The sequence below is a fragment of the Giraffa tippelskirchi genome, chromosome 11, assembly GCF_054371585.1.
Source record: "Giraffa tippelskirchi isolate mGirTip1 chromosome 11, T2T-mGirTip1v1.2.pri, whole genome shotgun sequence".
Lineage (NCBI taxonomy): Eukaryota > Metazoa > Chordata > Mammalia > Artiodactyla > Giraffidae > Giraffa > Giraffa tippelskirchi.
The window spans coordinates 132,028,307-132,046,037 of NC_137285.1; the positions used below are offsets into that span (position 1 = coordinate 132,028,307).

The 17,731-nt window shown below is 41.0% G+C and overlaps 1 protein-coding gene across 15 annotated transcripts in view; it reads right to left on the reverse strand.

Annotated features, from left to right (window-relative positions):
• MPPED2 (metallophosphoesterase domain containing 2) overlaps nucleotides 1-17,731 on the reverse strand; it is a 204,060-nt gene that overhangs the window by 164,440 nt on the left and 21,889 nt on the right. The window contains exon 1 of one of the 15 annotated variants that reach the window (XM_081543539.1): nucleotides 9,580-9,684. The exons of the other annotated variants lie outside the window; for them this stretch is intronic. The gene's annotated coding sequence lies outside the window, so the exon portion shown is untranslated. Of the gene's footprint in view, nucleotides 1-9,579; nucleotides 9,685-17,731 lie in introns of those variants that run through there. 15 annotated transcript variants of the gene reach the window in all.

Here is a 17,731-nt window from a genome sequence, read left to right on the forward strand (position 1 = left end):
AATCCTTGAATGGAAAGCTATGACAAACCTTGATAGTGAGTTAAAAAGCAGAGATACCCCTTTGTCAACAAAGGTTTGTATAGTCAAAGCTATGGTTTTTCCAGTAGCTATGTAGGGATGTGAGAGCTGGACAATAAAAAAGGCTGAGCATCAAAGAATTGATGCCTCCGAACTGTGGTGCTGGAGAAGACTCTTCAGATTCCCTTGGACAGCAAGGAGATTCAACCAGTTAATCCTAAAGGAAATCAATTATGAATATTCATTGGAAGGGCTGATACTGAAGCTCAAGCTCCAATACTTTGGCCAGCTGATGTGAAGAGACAACTCACTGAAAAGACCCTGATGCTTGAAAAGACTAAAGGCAAAAGGAGAAGGGGGTGGCAGAGGATGAGATGGTTAGATAGCATCATAGACACAATGGACATGAATTTGAGCAAATTCCAGGAGACAGTGGAAGACAGAGGAGCCTGGTGTGCTGCGGTCCAGGGGGTCGCACAGAGTCGGACACAACTGAGCACTGAACAGCCATAACCACAACAACAATAACAACAAACTTCTCCAGGTTTCCCTGTTGAGTGCCGCTGGCAAGTTTACCAACAGGTGTGACTAGCAATTAGTCCTCCACCCCAAGTTTCTGAATTAGCCATTTTAATCATTTGGTCCAAGGTCAGTAAGCTATAGCCCAAAGACAAAATCTAGCCCAGTGCATGGTTTTAGAAAGTTTTACTGGAACACAATTGCGTTGTTTGTTTAAATATTGTTAAGGTTGCTTTTGAGCTACAACAGCAGAGTTTCATAGTTGTGACAAACACCATATGGCATGTAAAGCTTAAAATATTTACTCTCTGGACCTCCGGAGGAAAGTCTGTCCACTCTTGATTTTGTTACTCAACATTTATTAAGAAACAACCATGTGTTAGACACTATTACTAGAAATAATACCTGAAATTTATAGTAGAAATTTAGTATCTACTATGTGCCAGGACCTTTCCTATATTATTACACTTAATTCCCTCAAGATCCTTCTGTATAGGACGGGTGTACATGTGTACACACATCTGCCACGCATGTGAACCTTTTTGTATTCTTTCCAAATTTTACTTAAGGTCACATAGTAAGCTTGGGACTTTGGACTCGGAGACGGTCTAAACCACAAGTTTCTGCCCTTTACTATATGTACTGTTTCTTAGGGAAAAATTTAAGGCTGGAATGAGCATCCTTTTAATGGAATGATAATGCCTCCAGGCATTATCTGATTCCATGAGGATATAGGCCTTAGGCTGTGGGCTATTATACAACTTTGTGACTTGTAGATAAGTGAAAGCAATGCAAATAAGATCTATAAATGCAAATAACTCCTGTCCAGTAGATTCAATTGACTCCCCCTCCAGTTTTGCATCCATTTGTGAACTCACTTCAACATTCTCTTACTCTACATAAATTCGTGGTCCTCCTAAGAACCTGTCATAACAGTTTTTTTTTTGTTCTCTTGTTAATGAGTTACATAAAATTTTTAACAAGTGTTCATTTTATATCTATGAGTCAGAATTTTTAAGAATTATTCTTTTATAAGAGTTGTCATTTTTACCATCTTGAACTTCACATTTTTGCTTGGGAGGGTATGTGTACCAAACGATCAATGTCACCATAAATCACATATATCTATGCAGGTCAGAAAGGAGGGAGAATAAAGTGATTAAGAGCTCACTGCAGGGGTCATTTATGTCACTGAGAGCATCAACAGGGTCTGAGTTTAGGCCACGGCTCTGTCTCTGCCTAGCTTTGAGACCATGAACGAACCACTAAATTTCTAGAAGCCTCAGCTACCTCATCTGTAAACTGGGGATGATAAGAGTAATTGCCTCATAAAGTTGATACAAAGATTAAGTAACTGTTGCTTATAAAGGGACGGGGCTTCCCAGGTGGCACTAGTGGTAAAGAATCCGCCTGACAATGCAAGAGGCATAAGAGACACAGGTTTGATCCCTGGGTTGGGGAGACTGCCTGGAGGAGGACATGGCAACCCACTCCAGTATTCTTGCCTGGAGAATCCCATGGCCAGAGGAGCCTGGCGGACCACAGCCTGGAGGGTCTCACAGAGTCAGACACGACTGAGTGACTAAGCAAATGGTGCATATTAAATGCTCATTAAGTGCTAGCAATCATTACTGTGATTCTTCCAAGAAAAAAGATTGATGGAAGGAATTAATTCCATTTGGGGATGGGGAGGTCTTCACAAAGTGGATATATTTTATTTGGGTCTTGAAGGGGGAGGAGCTCACCAAGCAGAGAGCCAGGGTAATGTCATTCAACATAAAAGGAACACTATTTAAAAAAGAGAGAGGTAAGAAGGTGAGGAAGTAAGTCAGAGGGCCAAATTTATATGAAGGTTATTCCCCAGTGGACATTGTGTTTATAAGGTGACCTGAATTTTCCTAAAGTGTTAAAGCTTGTACCTCTCTACTTAACAGTGGTATAAGACTGCTAAGTCAGGTCAGAACGCATTATTCAGATTCACAAAATGCAGACAACAAATTATCATGACTACAGTTATGACACTCACCCAGCCCAGGTACCCAACAGGAACAAGTGGTTGTATTATTTTAAACTTTATAAAAACAACAAATGGTACTAGCCATGAATGACCGAGCCCAAAGTACAGATCACATTTTATAGAGACCAAACTTCCTACATGGAGAAGGAAATGGCAACCCACTCCAGTATTCTTGCCTGGAGAATCCCATGGACGGAGGAGCCTGGTAGGCTACCTACAGTTCATGGGGTTGCGAAGAGTTGGACACGACTGAGCGACTTCACTTTCACTTTTCACCCTCATGCATTGGAGAAGGAAATGGCAACCCACTCCAATATTCTTGCCTGGAGAATCCCAGGGACAGGGGAGCCTGGTGGGCTACTGTCTATGGGGTCGCACAAGGTCAGACACGACTGAAGTGACTTGGCGGCAGCAGCAGACTTCCTACCATGTACTTTAACAGTGAGCTTACATTCAGTGCAAACACACACACACAAACACATACACACACACGATCTCCTAAACACCCACAGAAATAACACACAAATCTAATTACACCCTAGTCCTTATCTTGGCCAGATCCAATTTCTTTCAGCACCGGGTTATGTGTCATTTCTACATTCTTTTATTGGTCTCATGATAGTTCACATGTAAAATTACCCTGTTCTATTTCAAACCAGTGACTTGCCTGGGAACTCTGGATAGGGGAATAAACTTCAGCTAATTCTCAGGTCCCTATCAACATTTGCAAAATGTTTGCTAGAAAGTTGTCATCCACCTTGGTTGCATAAGTCTGTTTGTGCCTCTTCATGCTCCATGTATCCATTCGAATGCTAAACTGTAGAGGGCTGTTCTCTGAAATGCATTCCCCAAAACTGCCTACTGTAGTGCCCTGCCGGTCTGCTAAGACTCAGGCATGCCAGTATCTTTTTGCTAGAGCAGTGATGGATAAGATGAAAAGGAGGTTAGGCTACTTTAGTTTTCTGGCAAGAAGATAACTTCCTCAAAAAGTCTTCGCCTTTTCAGAAAAAATAAAATAAAATCTTCCAAGTACTGCCTGTGCCCTACTATCAGTTACCCTCCACCCCCAATCTCTGGAGGCTGGGCTGTGTGATTGTTTCAAGCTCTCTTCCTCCTGAAGAGGTGACCACGTGACCACTGCCATCCATAAAGGCTGAAGCGAGTGTACTTAGCTAAAGGGCACTGCAATAATTTTTCTCATCCATGTGAGAAAGTTAGCCTTGAAAATTCTCTGGCTCACTGCCTGTTTTTAAATCATCGTTTAGGGAGGGGTGGCCAAGGGGGCAGGTTAAGTTCCAGCCAGTCCTCTCCTCACTCCCATATCAATTGCTCCTGAAAATAACAATAACAACAATAATAATTAAAAGATGGTAGTCCCACTCAAGCCTTCAGATTTGCTTTCGAGGAAGTGCCAAAGACTTTGATATTTTAATAGGCAGTGCCTCCAAATGCCCACGGTAGGAAAGCGGTCTTGGCTGACATATTAAACTTGATTAACGTTGGAGCTGGAACTGTTCTGTGAAGACAATGTGATTCCTGCTGGAATCTAGGGTGGGTGGTGGCCTGAGAAAGTCATTGGAAGCATTTCTAACCCCCAACTACAAACAGTTTCTGCTTCCAAAGAAATTACTGTGTCTTTTGCCCACCCATGTTGCAGCATGTCACTGTAGTGGGAAACACAGTAAAAATTATGAACCCGTTTCAATCAGTGCAGCGGGACTGGAATAGAATCTCTCTTTGTCCTGTAGCAAGCATTGAAGAGTTAGGACAAATAAAGAGAAAGCTAAATGTTTGCTACAGGACCTGCGGACAGGCAGGGATGTAAGAATAGCCAGGAATTTTGATATGAGTTTGCCAAAGCAAAACTTCTCTGAGCGCTGCTGGCAATTTAGCACACAGACAATTTTTATATAGTGCTCTGAGGTATGGACAAGCTTACACACATCTACACTTGATGCTTCCACAGCCTGCCAGGCCGAATAAATGGACTCTTGTTCTTCTTGGACACTTCCCTTGAGAGTATTCTTACTCTCAAGGGAAAACAGTAAACCTGGGCCAGGCCTGACAGAGAGTTCCCTAGGAACCAAAGGCACAGCCCACACCTGGGAAAATATGCAATAAGACTTCCCACAAGGTCCAGTTTGGGGCTGGCTTTTTCTTGATAAGAGGTCACAAGACAGGCAAATCTCTGAATAGTGCTGCAGGGTTTCTAGGTTAAAGCTTTTTTTTTTTTTCCTCAGGAGATTGAGTATTACTCACTCAACTTGTTCTCTGCAAACTGGACTCCTCTGGGAAGTTCCAGTTACAACCTAAATGTAAGTCCACGACTTCGCCCCTTCTGATCTGCTTACAAGTTCTTTCCTCTTTGACTGGTATGTTGGTACAACTCTTCAGACTTTTTCAAAAAGCTGCTTCATGTATAATCTGATTTCATCCTCACCTTGTAGGTAAAAAAGATAGTGCTGTTTCTGCCACTGGAGCCTCAGATCCAGATGGGTTGAGTTGCTCAGGTCAGTGTTAGCATCAGAACTGGATCCGCGTTCCATGAACAACAACAAAATTACTGCAACTCCCAGGAACAAAAATATTGACTTCCATCAGTGAAGTTGTTTGCCAAGCCTCGGGCACTGTGCCAGAATTTTATAAACTTTCCCTCATCTATTCCTTGTGAGAACCCTATAAGGTGGGTACTATTAATCCTATGGTCTTTCCAGGTGGCAGAAGTGGTAAAGAACCTGCCAGCCAATGCAGGAGACATAAGAGACTCAGGTTCCACCTCTGGGTCAGAAAGAGCCCTTGGAGGAAGGCATGGCAAATCACTCCAACATTCTTGCCTGTAAATTCCAAGGACAGAGAAGCCTGGCTAGTTACAGTCCATAGGGTCGCAAAGAGCCAGACACAATTGAAATGACTTTAGCATGAATGCATTCACCCCATTCTACAGATGAGAATTACTGAGTTGATGAGGTTAAATAATCTCCCCAAGGTCAGAGATGCCATAAATGGTGAAGCTTCAATGACAATGGAAGTTTGTCTGACTCCTGGCCTAGTCACTATTATATTGCCTCCTAGTCCAATACCTTTTTCTCCACAAATCCAATGTTAAATTGAAGAAATACAAGTTTTTTCCAGATCTGAGGAGTTCAAATATTAGATACTACTTTTAATACCTAATAAACTTCTGAAATTCAAATTGTGTCCACTCTGATATTGCCCAATAGAAAATACTCTGAAAACCATAAAGTGCTATCTTTCATCAGGTGTTTTGACTGGTCCAAGTATCATTCACATCCATCTCAGTTCATTTAAAAGAAAAATAGATGGTTTAATATAAATTCCTGCATGAAATTTACTAGAATCCTTCAGAATACTTTATGAGCATAATAAGTTCACAAAACAGAATGGATTCAAATCACAAATTTACAAGTGGACAGTCTCTGAACCTCATACTTCAGTTTTCACATATTTGCATTAGGGGTAAAAATACTTACCCCACAGAGATGTTGTAAGGAAATAATGAGAACACACTGGGCAAGGTGTAAAGAACCAATAATGATCACAATTAATATTGTTTTGGGGCTTCCCAGGTGGTGATAGTGGTAAAGAACCTGCCTGCCAATGCAGGAGATGCTTGGGACACAGGTTCGATCCCTGGGTCAGCAAGATTCCCTGGAGGAGGGCATGGCAACCCACTCAAGTATTCTTGCCTGGAGAACCCCATGGCCAGAGAAGCCTGGCGGGCTACAATCCACAGGGTCGCACAGGGTTGGACACGACCAAAGCGACTCAGCACACAGAATACTGTTTTGTTATTATTTCTGTCTCTCCAAAATTTCTCAGGATTGCCCAAATTTCACTAGGATGACAAAAACCTGCTAGTCTTCTTAACGAATTATTCCCACATTCTCTTCTAAACAGACAATAAAGCAGCCTACACAGGAAAGACCATACCATTTTGTGATTCAAAATTCAACCCGCTCTTAAAATGATTATCCACCTGATGGTATTAAAATTGCCAAGTCTTCTAGGTCACCCCAGTACTAGTGTCAAATAGGTGTTATTATACACAAACGTCACGTGTTAACTCAGTCAAGTAAGAGCCACTTAAGAGACCAGACTCACCGAAAAGTAATAAGCAAATTTCCCTGATCCAGAAAGGTAAATTTCCCCCCAATATGAGAAATTAGTATTGTGCTGTAAAAAAAAAAAACAAAAAAAACTTTTTCCTCTTAATTAGAGAATATATGCTTACTAAAATTACAAATAACTAACATTAATAAAATTAAGAACAGGCATATAAAAAGCAAAGAAGAGAAACCCATCCTCAACTCCATAAGAAGAGCTACTAGCAACATTCTGGTCTCTTTCCTTTTCGTCTTTTCACTGTACATTTTTAAAACGTAATTGGGATCATTCTGCATTCAAAATGTTATATTTCAGGGATTTTTTGGCTCCATTTAAATCATTACAATGTCAGCATTTTCAATGTTACCGCAGACTCTTTATAAACGTTTTCACTAGCTGCAGGATATTTCATGGGTTAGTTTTGTCATAATTTTTTTAGCCATTTCCCATTGCTGAACTCCCCCAAAAGGCTTTTAAGCTGTCAAGCCCAGACAAGATTTCTAGACACACAGCCCTAACACTGGGGCTGTCTGTGATCATGAACTGGGCTATTTGGGGCACTTGCTATATAACTTCACACCTCAAGTGAGAAACACTGTGGGTCCTGCTCTTCAAATGCCAACAGATCAGGAGTTCAGTGATGTGTGAACCCCAAATGCCAATAGTTCTGGGCAAAAAATTACAGTAACTCCTCTAAGATAAATAAAATCATATTTTGGACAGTCCTGGTCACCCATGGTGAACCCAGGGATGAGCACAAACATCTCCCACCTGTGCAGCATGTGCTCCAATGAAGACACAGGGCACAGATGTATCTCTTTCCCTCTTCTTCCCCTACACAGTTTATTTCCAAAACTCACCGTTCCATCACCACTCCACACCATTTGCTGCCAACTGCACCATCAAACCTACTTTATAAAGTAAACTACCAAGTAGATCTTGCTTAGAGTCACAGAATGTAACACTGAAGTCAGAAAACAATAATCAGGGCTCACTCACTACCTCCATGCTCACCCACGAACATCATCTTAAGGTGCAAAATTAATGACATTAAGATATTTTCATGGCTTTCAAATTTGAGAAGGATGGTGTTGTCTCAAAAAACAACTTGTGAGATACGTATGCATTTCCAGCAGTTAAAAAACACATTATTTTTTTTTATGAAGCAAATAAAGTTTGAGCAAAGGGAAGACAGCATTTCTTTCTATGGATGGATTTTTAGGCACAGCAGCCAGAATTTTGAAAATCATCATCAGCTGTTAAAAACAAGATTGAGACACAGGAAATTTAAAGTCAAGATGGCCTCATGGAAAAGAATGGGCGTTGTCATAAGAGCTGGGTTTAAATTCTAATTCAGGCCTCATGAAGAAGGGACCCCTCCGCAGCCACTTCAGAGGGTTCTCAGAGTGTTAAATATGGTATCTACAATTTCAAGGACCATCTCTGACACAGGGCAGGTCTGTTTTACATTTTGTAGTTGCTAAGTCATGTCCGACTCTTTACGACCCTATGAACTGTAGCCTGCCAGGCTCCTCTGTCCATGGGATTTCTCAGGCAAGAATACTAGAGTGTGTTGCCATTTCCTTCTCCAGGGGATCTTCCTGATCCTGGGATCAAACCTGTGTCTTCTGCATGTCGGGTGGATTCTTTACCATGGAGCCACCAGGGAAGCAGAGATTTCAGTATATTAACAGGAAGAGCCTATGATTCAAGGAGGAAGCTGTCAGGTAGTCAGGTTACACTGACCATTTTATGACTGTAAATAATCAAAAACATAAGTCAAAGGCCTAGAGATTAAGAAATGAAGGACTACTGCTCTTTTTTTTAACTTTATGAGACAAACTAAGAACTAAAGAGAAAATGCATATCCTTCCCAGATGTCTTGGGATACCTTAACCAACACACAGGGTCCTCCAGGCACTTTGTGAATTTCCCAGCAACTGCACAGCGAGATTCCCTACTCCCAGGCCAGTTCTCTACCCAGAGATAGGCAGCTGCATGCCCACCGCTCAGCTTGGTTCCAGGCCAGGTTTCTGGGCTGACCCTGACCAGCTCTGACCATAGATGGCATCCAAAAAATTCTAGTCCATTCCTCAAGCAGCTCAGGGGTAAGCCACTTGGGCATCTCCCTCTGCTTTGCCTTCTACTTCAGTCTAGTAAATGGGCTCCTGCCTCCTTCCTGCCTTAAGCCTTTGATGTGTGCTAAGTCACTTCAGTTGTTTCCGACTCTTTGCAACCCTATGGACTGTAGCCCGCCAGGCTCCTCTGGCCATGGGGTTCTCCAGGCAAGAACACTGGAGTTGTTTGCCTTACCCTCCTCCAGGGAATCTTCCCAACCCAGGAACTGAACCTGCGCCTCTTACGTCTCCTGCTTTGGTAGGTGAGTTCTTTACCACTGGGGCCATCTGGGAAGCCCAAGCCTTTTATAACCTACCACAATTCCACGGCATACAAGCCAACTGCCCTCACTCTGTTCCTTTAAGGTTGGGCTCCTATTTTAAAAGGTGAAAGATTTATACGATCTGAAGAGAAACCAGGCTAAAAGGCTCCGATTTTTAGAATCTCTTCCCCCAAACTCAGCAGTGTTTACTAGAAGTCTACCACCAGCTGCCACACCTTTGGGGCTAGAAGATCCCTCATATTTGCCTTCCCTTAAGCCTCCTCTCCCTGACATGACTGCACTAGTACACACTTCCTCACAGCCTCGGGCCTTCTCATTCTTTCCAGACCTGCAGCTCACACCAACCCCAAGGCGTCTCCAGGACTCCACAGCAATGCTGGACTGGAGTATCTGGCTTTCTCCACCACTCTTCTAGATGCCACTGTGTATAACAGCAGAATCAGCATTACCCACGCAACTCCTCTCCAAGGACAAACCGTTCTCACTCCACTGCATATACCTTTATTTCACACTGGGCGTATCTTCTTCCTCTCCATAGGAGTGACCCGAGTTCAGGTCCTCTGGATTGTTCATTCAGCCTTAACTCCAGTCACTTGGGAGCCCTGGCACTCCAAACACCATCTCAATACTGTCACTCTCTTTTTGTGACATCAAAATATAAACTGATTCACAGATGTTTCAGCAGTTAGGGAGACCTACTCCACGTCTTACAGATAAGAAAGTGAGGCTGGAGAGACCTGCCCAGTATTAAAGTTTGAGTCAGCAGCTATTCTGAAACTGGAGGCTCACTCAGGCTGCTGATGTATTCCTAGTCTTTTCCTTCTTAAATATTTATGCTCAGCTTTGAGTGTTGAGCTGAATGGGTTAACAGTCTTGAGCTTTCCTTCTGGAATTCCATGACTTGTGAGTGTAATGTTTCAATTTGTACCTCTCTCTTGCATTATCTTCCAATCCACGTGGCATTTGAGTAGAAAATCCACGAATACAGGGAATTCTGAGTAACATCAGCCTGAAGTCTTAGAATACTCTAAATGCCAGGATCCTTGGCGACCATCTGCTCTAACCAGCATTAGTTCCGTTTTACAGATGTGGGCACTGAAGCCCACACTGCTTGAGTCTCAGTCCAATATGATTTTCTCCATGGATCCTGAAATAATGAATTCCTCCATATTTGTGTTTCTATCTGAGAGAATAAGTCATCCTAGGTCATGCTTCTCTACAGAGCCTCAATCAGTGGAACTATTCCAAAAATATGTTTGTGGATCTGGATTGTATTTATTTCATCTTCTTCATGACTTCAGTACCACATGGTTTTATCATGAGATTTGTTTTAGAAAAGAAAACAGTCAAAATCCAAATCTTTAATCCATGGGTCTGTCACTGTCTCTGAGACAGACAGCCTGATGCACAGACTCAGGTAAACATGTTTCACTGACCAACTGTGAAACCCAGGTCATTCTCGGTGGCTTCTTTCAGCCTTGGCTTTCTTATCTGCAAAATGGGACTACCACCTGCTTCTGAGGGTTACAGTATGAATTAAATAAAACAATGTATTAAGGCAGTTACCACCTTACTGGGTACACAATAAACACCCAAAAGATGGTAGCTATTTTATCATTATTGTTATTATTACTATCTCTGAGGATGTTGTCTTATTCTGTCTGGTTTGCTCATTCTAACTCGTTTCCTTGGTCTAACTTAGGCTGTCTACGCTGAAGTCCAGAAGATCCAAGATGCCTTGAAGGAGGGGGGGAAAGGGGTCCCCAAAAGAAGTGTTTAACCAAGGAAAATAAGACAACAAGTTGAGGAAAAGGCCATCAAATGGAAAATAATCAAAATAATGAGGGTTAGTTTCATACTCCAAGCTATGACAAATTTTGTATCAAGGCCAACACATATCATCAGTGGGCGATACATTGAACTACTTTGCCCCATAATAAATTTATGACATTATCATTTCTTTCTATTTGCTGAATGGTCCCAGAATCAGGGAGTCTGCTTGTTTAGAACACAGCATGAATTCAGTAAATATTTTAATTAGTGGATGAATAAAAGAATGACCATGCCAAATAAGCAAGTACATATCAAACTCAAGACAGTTGTATTTGCCATTCTATTTATAAGGTTAAGTGAGTTTTAGAATATTTCTGTCTTAACTAGAGGTACCAGTCCAAACTTTTGGTTGGAGATAATGTATCATTTTGTATAATCAAAATAAAAGAATTTAAATATATTTTGGGAAATTTATATATATTTTCACTTATTCATGACTCCTGATAGCTTGAAGCAGCTATTTATGTCAAGACAAATTATTAGCTTTCACAATTGTATAATAAGCAGAGCTATAATTCATGTTCATTTGGAAGTGTTCTTTCCTAGTTATTATGAAATTTAACATAAATTTATAGCCAGCTAACCTATTATGATTGTTAGTTTCCTTTGAAAAAAATGACTATCTGTTAAGTAACCAATCAGTAAACATCTCCAGTCAGCCATCTTGGTGACCTAAACAGAATGTGCAATTATTTCAGCCTGTAAGCTGATGGACCATAGTTCCCATTCATATAGGATCATTTGGATCAACTTTCCAGCAGACAGTCCAATACTTTTGCAGACAAGTATAAGGTTGCTGTGAAAGTGAAAGTCGCTCAGTTGTGTCCAACTCTTTGTGACCCCATGGACTATACAGTCCATGTAATTCTCCAGACCAGAATACTAGAGTGGGTAGCCTTTCCCTTCTCCAGTGGATCTGCCCAACCCAGGGATCAAACCCAGGTCTCCTGCATTGCAGGCAGATTCTTTACCAGCTGAGCCACCATGGAAGCCCCAAGGTTGCTGTAGTACTATGTATATAATATGAACTCTTCACAGCAACCAGAGAAGACATTTAGCCTGGTAAGTCTAAAGTGCCCTGTGGCCAGAGTGAGGAAGTCAAAGGTGAAAACTCACTGATGAGTTTTATTCCTTGGGCACCTCAGGGGCTTCACTAGGAAGGTATGAAGAGTATGTGTGAAGACGATTTCTGTAACCAGAAAACAGAACTCCTTTCTTATATATCCATGAACTGGCTCCAAAAACCACCCCTAAAGAAAGCTTCAGAACCATACTCAGCAATGTAAGTATTGCAGGAATAGATGAAAATGAATACACATACACAAGTATATATGTATGTATGCATTTTATTATTTTATTTATTCTGGCAAATTTATGAAAAAGAAAATCCTGAATCGGTAGTTTACAGACATACTTGAAGCCTAACAGTCTCTCTCTGGCTAGATTTTGGAGTAATTCTTTGTCCCCCTCTCTCCTCCAAAGCTGGAGTTAAGCTATTTCCAGGTAAGAGTTGTCTTGGTTTTAAGTATTTTGTGAATTGCTTTTCCCTCTTTTTCCTCTTTCTTTTGTTTTGGTCTTATTTCTTCCCTCTCTCCTTGTTTCCTTTCTTTTTTTTTTTTTCCTGGCTGGAAACACATCAAAATTTGAAGAGAAAAAAACTGAAAGTGTAAAAATGCTTTACAGTCACAACCAATTCTTTTCAAAATAGTTAGCCAACCTAGTCCTCCTCATTTGGACAATTATGGCCAAAAGAAGGATCTAGTTTCAAAGTGCAGCTGCTCATTTGAAGTGAGATAGGCATGTTTAATTTTTTCAATGAGAAAATGGTGATGAATGGAAGAGAAAATAAAGATGTCTTTAAAGCTAGACTAAAAAAAAATATTTTAACTCAAGAAGGTCATCAATTTGGAAATATTATCCGGAGAATTATCAAATCACAGAAAGGAGCTTTCAGGAAATCTTAAGTGACTACAAATGGAAAGTATGCCTTGGAGACCAGTTTAAATAAAAGTCACAGTAGTCACATATACTCTCAGCCCTGCAATATTCAGCTGCAGAGGAATCCTAGGGAGGCCACTGGGATCCCAATGTTTACAATTATCTTCTTTGTAAACCACACAGCACTAGTAACAAAGGTCTCTACAATTTTTATTAATAAAAGTTTATCACAGATTATGATACTTAAATTCTTAATACTGATTGCACAAGCATGTTCCTATTGTGAGAATTCATTTAGTCAAACACAGTTAACTTGGACTCTTCGCTGTATGTATGTTATGCTTCAATTAAAAATTTACTAATTGAAAAGAAGGTATACTCGATCCTCTCCTTCCACATGAAATGTTTTTCCTAAGTACATTAAAAAAACAAAGAGAATACAAAACTGCACATCTCCTACAATGTCTTACTGTTAAAAAAAAAAAAAACTGTCAGCTATGTTAGAATGTTAGTTTTTCTTTTGGATTTAGTGTTCTTAAGTCATCTCTTTGGATAGGAAAAACGTACCCTCTGATATTTACATGTCCTATTCATCACGTTTAAGTCTTCCCATTTTTTCCTACTAATAGCCATCCAAATAACTGAAGATCATCATTTGTTATTCAGCACTTTCATTTTGTTGGTCTATCACTATAACTGGTATCCTTTCTCTTTTTGAAAGCAGTTTTCACATTTACCAAAGGGCATACCCAGCACTATAGCTGCTTACTGCTTTGTGGGGTTTTATCAATAATGTAGTTAACAAACAGAGGCTTTGTGGATAACCACACCATGTTCCAGGTTATCTAAGAATGCATACCCTTCCCTCGATTTCCACCTTAAACATTTATGAATTAAGAAAACCACAGTGGAAGGGGAAGGTGATATGTAAAACAGGGCATTCTCATTTGTCACTGAACTTACTGACTTTTGAAGTCAGTGATTATTACTGTTGTGTTAAATCATTTATTTTCAAGGAAATAAGCAAGAGAATCTCAAAATGACTTTTAAGTTATCTGCCTTACGGATATCCTAAGAGCCAATTAAGATACGTATTTTATGACGGTCATTAAAAAATAGTGACTAACTGAAGCTTTTGATTTTGTTTTATGCAAACCGTTTTCTGTCGCCAACTGCCTGAAAAGCTTTAGATTGCATTATACATCCAACCCACAGTGACTGGCGTTTACTCTTAGTAAGCAAAAGTTGTCTCAAATGAGAGAAAGTGATTAGCCATCACTTGCTGCATGACGTGAATGGTCTTAAAACTCCCATTTACCCCCTACTAAACCAATATCTTAAGCTCATTCTAGGGAAAGAGAAGGAGCATTTCTCCCGCAACTAACCTAAGTGAAAATATGAGCCCTAACTCTAGAATGCAACAAATTTGGTCACAAAGGAAAATGAAAGCAAGCACCCTAATACCAACTCAAGACACTTTAGTCGGAGAAAAACAGCCTGCATCCCATAACATTTTATGATACCAAATGAGATGCAGGCAATGTAATTTCACTTATGTGATTCACTTACAAGCAATGCAAATGCAATCTTGCTGATTACATTTGAAACAAAAGACTGAATCTGCTTATTTATAGAGCAGAGCCATAGTCATGCAAAAATCATGCCACCCCGCACCCGGGGTGGAACCAAAAGAAAACAATCTGGCTGAAGACCTTTTCATCTCCACAGAAAGAAAAATGATGTTAACCATGAACTCTGGGTTGACCCAATATGCTTAATAATGTGGCATCTTGGTGCCCTCAATTGAAAACAAGGTCAATTGTTAGCTGAGGTGCAGCTAACAATGTCCAACGTTTTGTTTTTTAGATGGTCATAAGAAATGTTCTGAAGATGCTTTCATCTTGTGTTTAATTTTAAACCTTCATTTATCTGTGGCTTATGTATGCATATACTTACACACACATTTGTATAAAGACAATGGAGAGATACGACGTATAATTTCTACAGGCAGCTATAGACTGCTATAACTAATATATTCACTAGCTGGATCCCTCACAATGCGTATTTTATGAGCTTCTCGGTCTAGTAAGTTGAGGTCTTGAACATTCGGGAACTACTAATTTTAACCACCCCAAAATAGAGCTTTTATTAGATAATTTTCCTATTACGAAGTTCAAAAGTTAGAACTGAATGCAAAAGCTACTGCCAACTGCCATCTCTGAACTTCCCAGAAAAGCAACAGAGCCGGAAGAATTCTCCTACTTGCTGTGCTGCTCTGATTTTAAAGATGGAACAGGTACTTCGGGCTCACCACCAGCAACTGAGCCAAGGCCCAGCTGCCAGCCACAGCATCCGCATCCGAGGCATTTGGCTCGAGTCTGGCTGATAGCTAAATCTGTGGCACCCTAGGCAGGGAGGACCATCGCCAAAGCAGACCTGGGCCTGGCTGCAGCTGAAACATAAAGAAGTTTAATAGGATACCTCACACCTGCCACAGAGCTTTTTTCCAAGAGGGAAATTGCATATGGCTAGAAGCGCTCCTTGCAGAGTGACTTGTGGCTACAGGGTTTCTCAACCTTAATGAAGAAGACACACTTCAACGGTCTCCTAAATGAGGCCAAAACACTGTTTACAGCTCACAGAACCAATTTTCTGGGTAGTAATACCACTTCTTTTCGGTCAGAGAGATTATTTCCAAACAGCAACCTTTGAGAAGTTCTCAAAAATGGAGGTGTCTTTGAAGTTAGCCTTCATATTCAAAAACGTCAGGTCCCAAAACTGTACTCAAATGAAACTTAGGAAAATGTATTGTGTTGAAGCATCCAACCTTCCATCTTCATGTCCGCAAGTGGAAAAGACCCAGAAGCGTATAGGTTTGCTCATTTCCACACAGCACAAGCAGTGGGCCAGAAACCATTTCACTTACTTGGAATGTGAGCCCTTATCCAAGCACACGGCATATGGCCACACACTTCTCCATTCCCACATCCCAGCAAAAATGCAACTGCTGTCCAATATGCATAGTCTCTGAGTAGGAAATGGCAGTGGTTTCTGGAGCTCTGAAGTCCAGAAAAATGCTGCCAGATTTTAGAGGAACCAAGGGGCACATGGGTGGTAAGAACAGGAGCTATTATGAAATGAAAACAAAATGTGATCCTTTAGGGCAGAGAACAGCTCCTCCTGTTTCACTTAAACTGTTTTCCATCACGGGATGCCTCCTACAGGGAGCCTTCCTTCTTTCATGTTTGGGGAAAGGATCAGACCTGAAGACATTTTTGACTCACCTAGGGTATACCTACAGTGGAAAATCAGGAAATAAAATTGAAAAGCAAATGTAATGGAGTTTACAGTAAGGACAGATGACATAATAAATACATATTGAAGACTGTTTATTGATTGGTCAAAGATGTATTTAATTACTGAGCCCACGAGTGCTGCAGAGGATTCAAGATCAGCCAGCATCAGCCCTACCCTTACAAAACTTCCAGTCTAGGAAGTGCAGTGCTGGTTATCTGTGACTCCCCGTCATACTTGCAAATGGAAATTTCCAAATGGAGGTAACTGGTGCTGGACCATTTGTGGATGTAGGTCACATGACACTGTATAAGGCTGATCTTTTGATCTTTGTGTCTCATGCTTCTTTTTTTTTTTTTTTGATGTGGACCACTTTTAAAGTCTTTACTAATGTTTTACAATATGGCTTCTGTTTTTTGTTTAGTTTTTGGCCCCAGGGCATGCGGGATCTTAGGTCCCTGACCAGGATCCAACCTACACTCCCTACATTGGAAGGTGAAGTCTTAACCACTGGACTACCAGGGAAGTCCCTGTCCTAGGCTTCTTATTCTGAGAAACAACTGGAGAAAGACCATAACAGACACCCTCTTCTACTTTGAGAGGAAAAATGCCTCTCTCTGCCTGTATCTTAAGCTTCTCCCAAGATACCATGATTCTCTCCCTTCCATTATGTGGACCAGAAAGATAAGACATCTACTTGGTATTTTGTATTTCTAATGGCTTCTCCCAGTTGACACCAAGGTAATCATTTCCTGCCTTCGCCTGCCTCAGCCCTAACATGTGCATGTCCACTCGGGCACAGACGTGCTTATGAGCTCAGTCTCTGGGTGTGCTGTGCCTCGTGTCTCACCCTCAGCTGCACTAGAAGGGCTTCTACCTCTGAAACTAGTGATGACAACACTAATATGAACAAACGCTTTGACAGGACTGTGTCCCAGGCAGTGTTCCAGGTACTATACAACAATCAACAGATTCAACCCTCATGACAGGTCTACGAGGTAGGTACTAAATTTTTTCCCTCATCTATAAACAAGAATATGGAGGGGGGCGGTAAGTACCTTGTCCCAAATCATACAACTAATAAAAGACAAAGACACACGCCGGCCATCCGGTTGTAGACTCCATGTTCTTAAACACTATGTATTCCTACCTTCTTGTCCAGTGAAGCTCAGGAATACTTTCTAGACCCTTGGGCATTTATTCCAAAACTCCTTTCCAAAAGCTTTGTTAAACTCAACTCCATTCTCTTAAGTTCCAGAGCATTCACAGTTATTTTTTAAAATCTAACCAAGAGCCCAAAAGGAGAAGGAGAAACGTAGAAACAAAGGCACCCAATTCTATGAGCACTGACTGCATTCATCGCCCCCTAATCTGACTCCAGATGTGAACAAGCAAAATACATAAATCTGAGTAGACCGGTAGCTCATATAAACAATTCAGTCTTATCATGCCTCTCCGAACTGACTCCAATTCATCAAAAATGTAGGAGCAGGTTATATGTGGCACCCTCCATTAACTGAAACACACCCATAAATTTCCAAAAGGTAGGACTCAGCACCAAAAAATATCTATGTACGGGTGGAGGA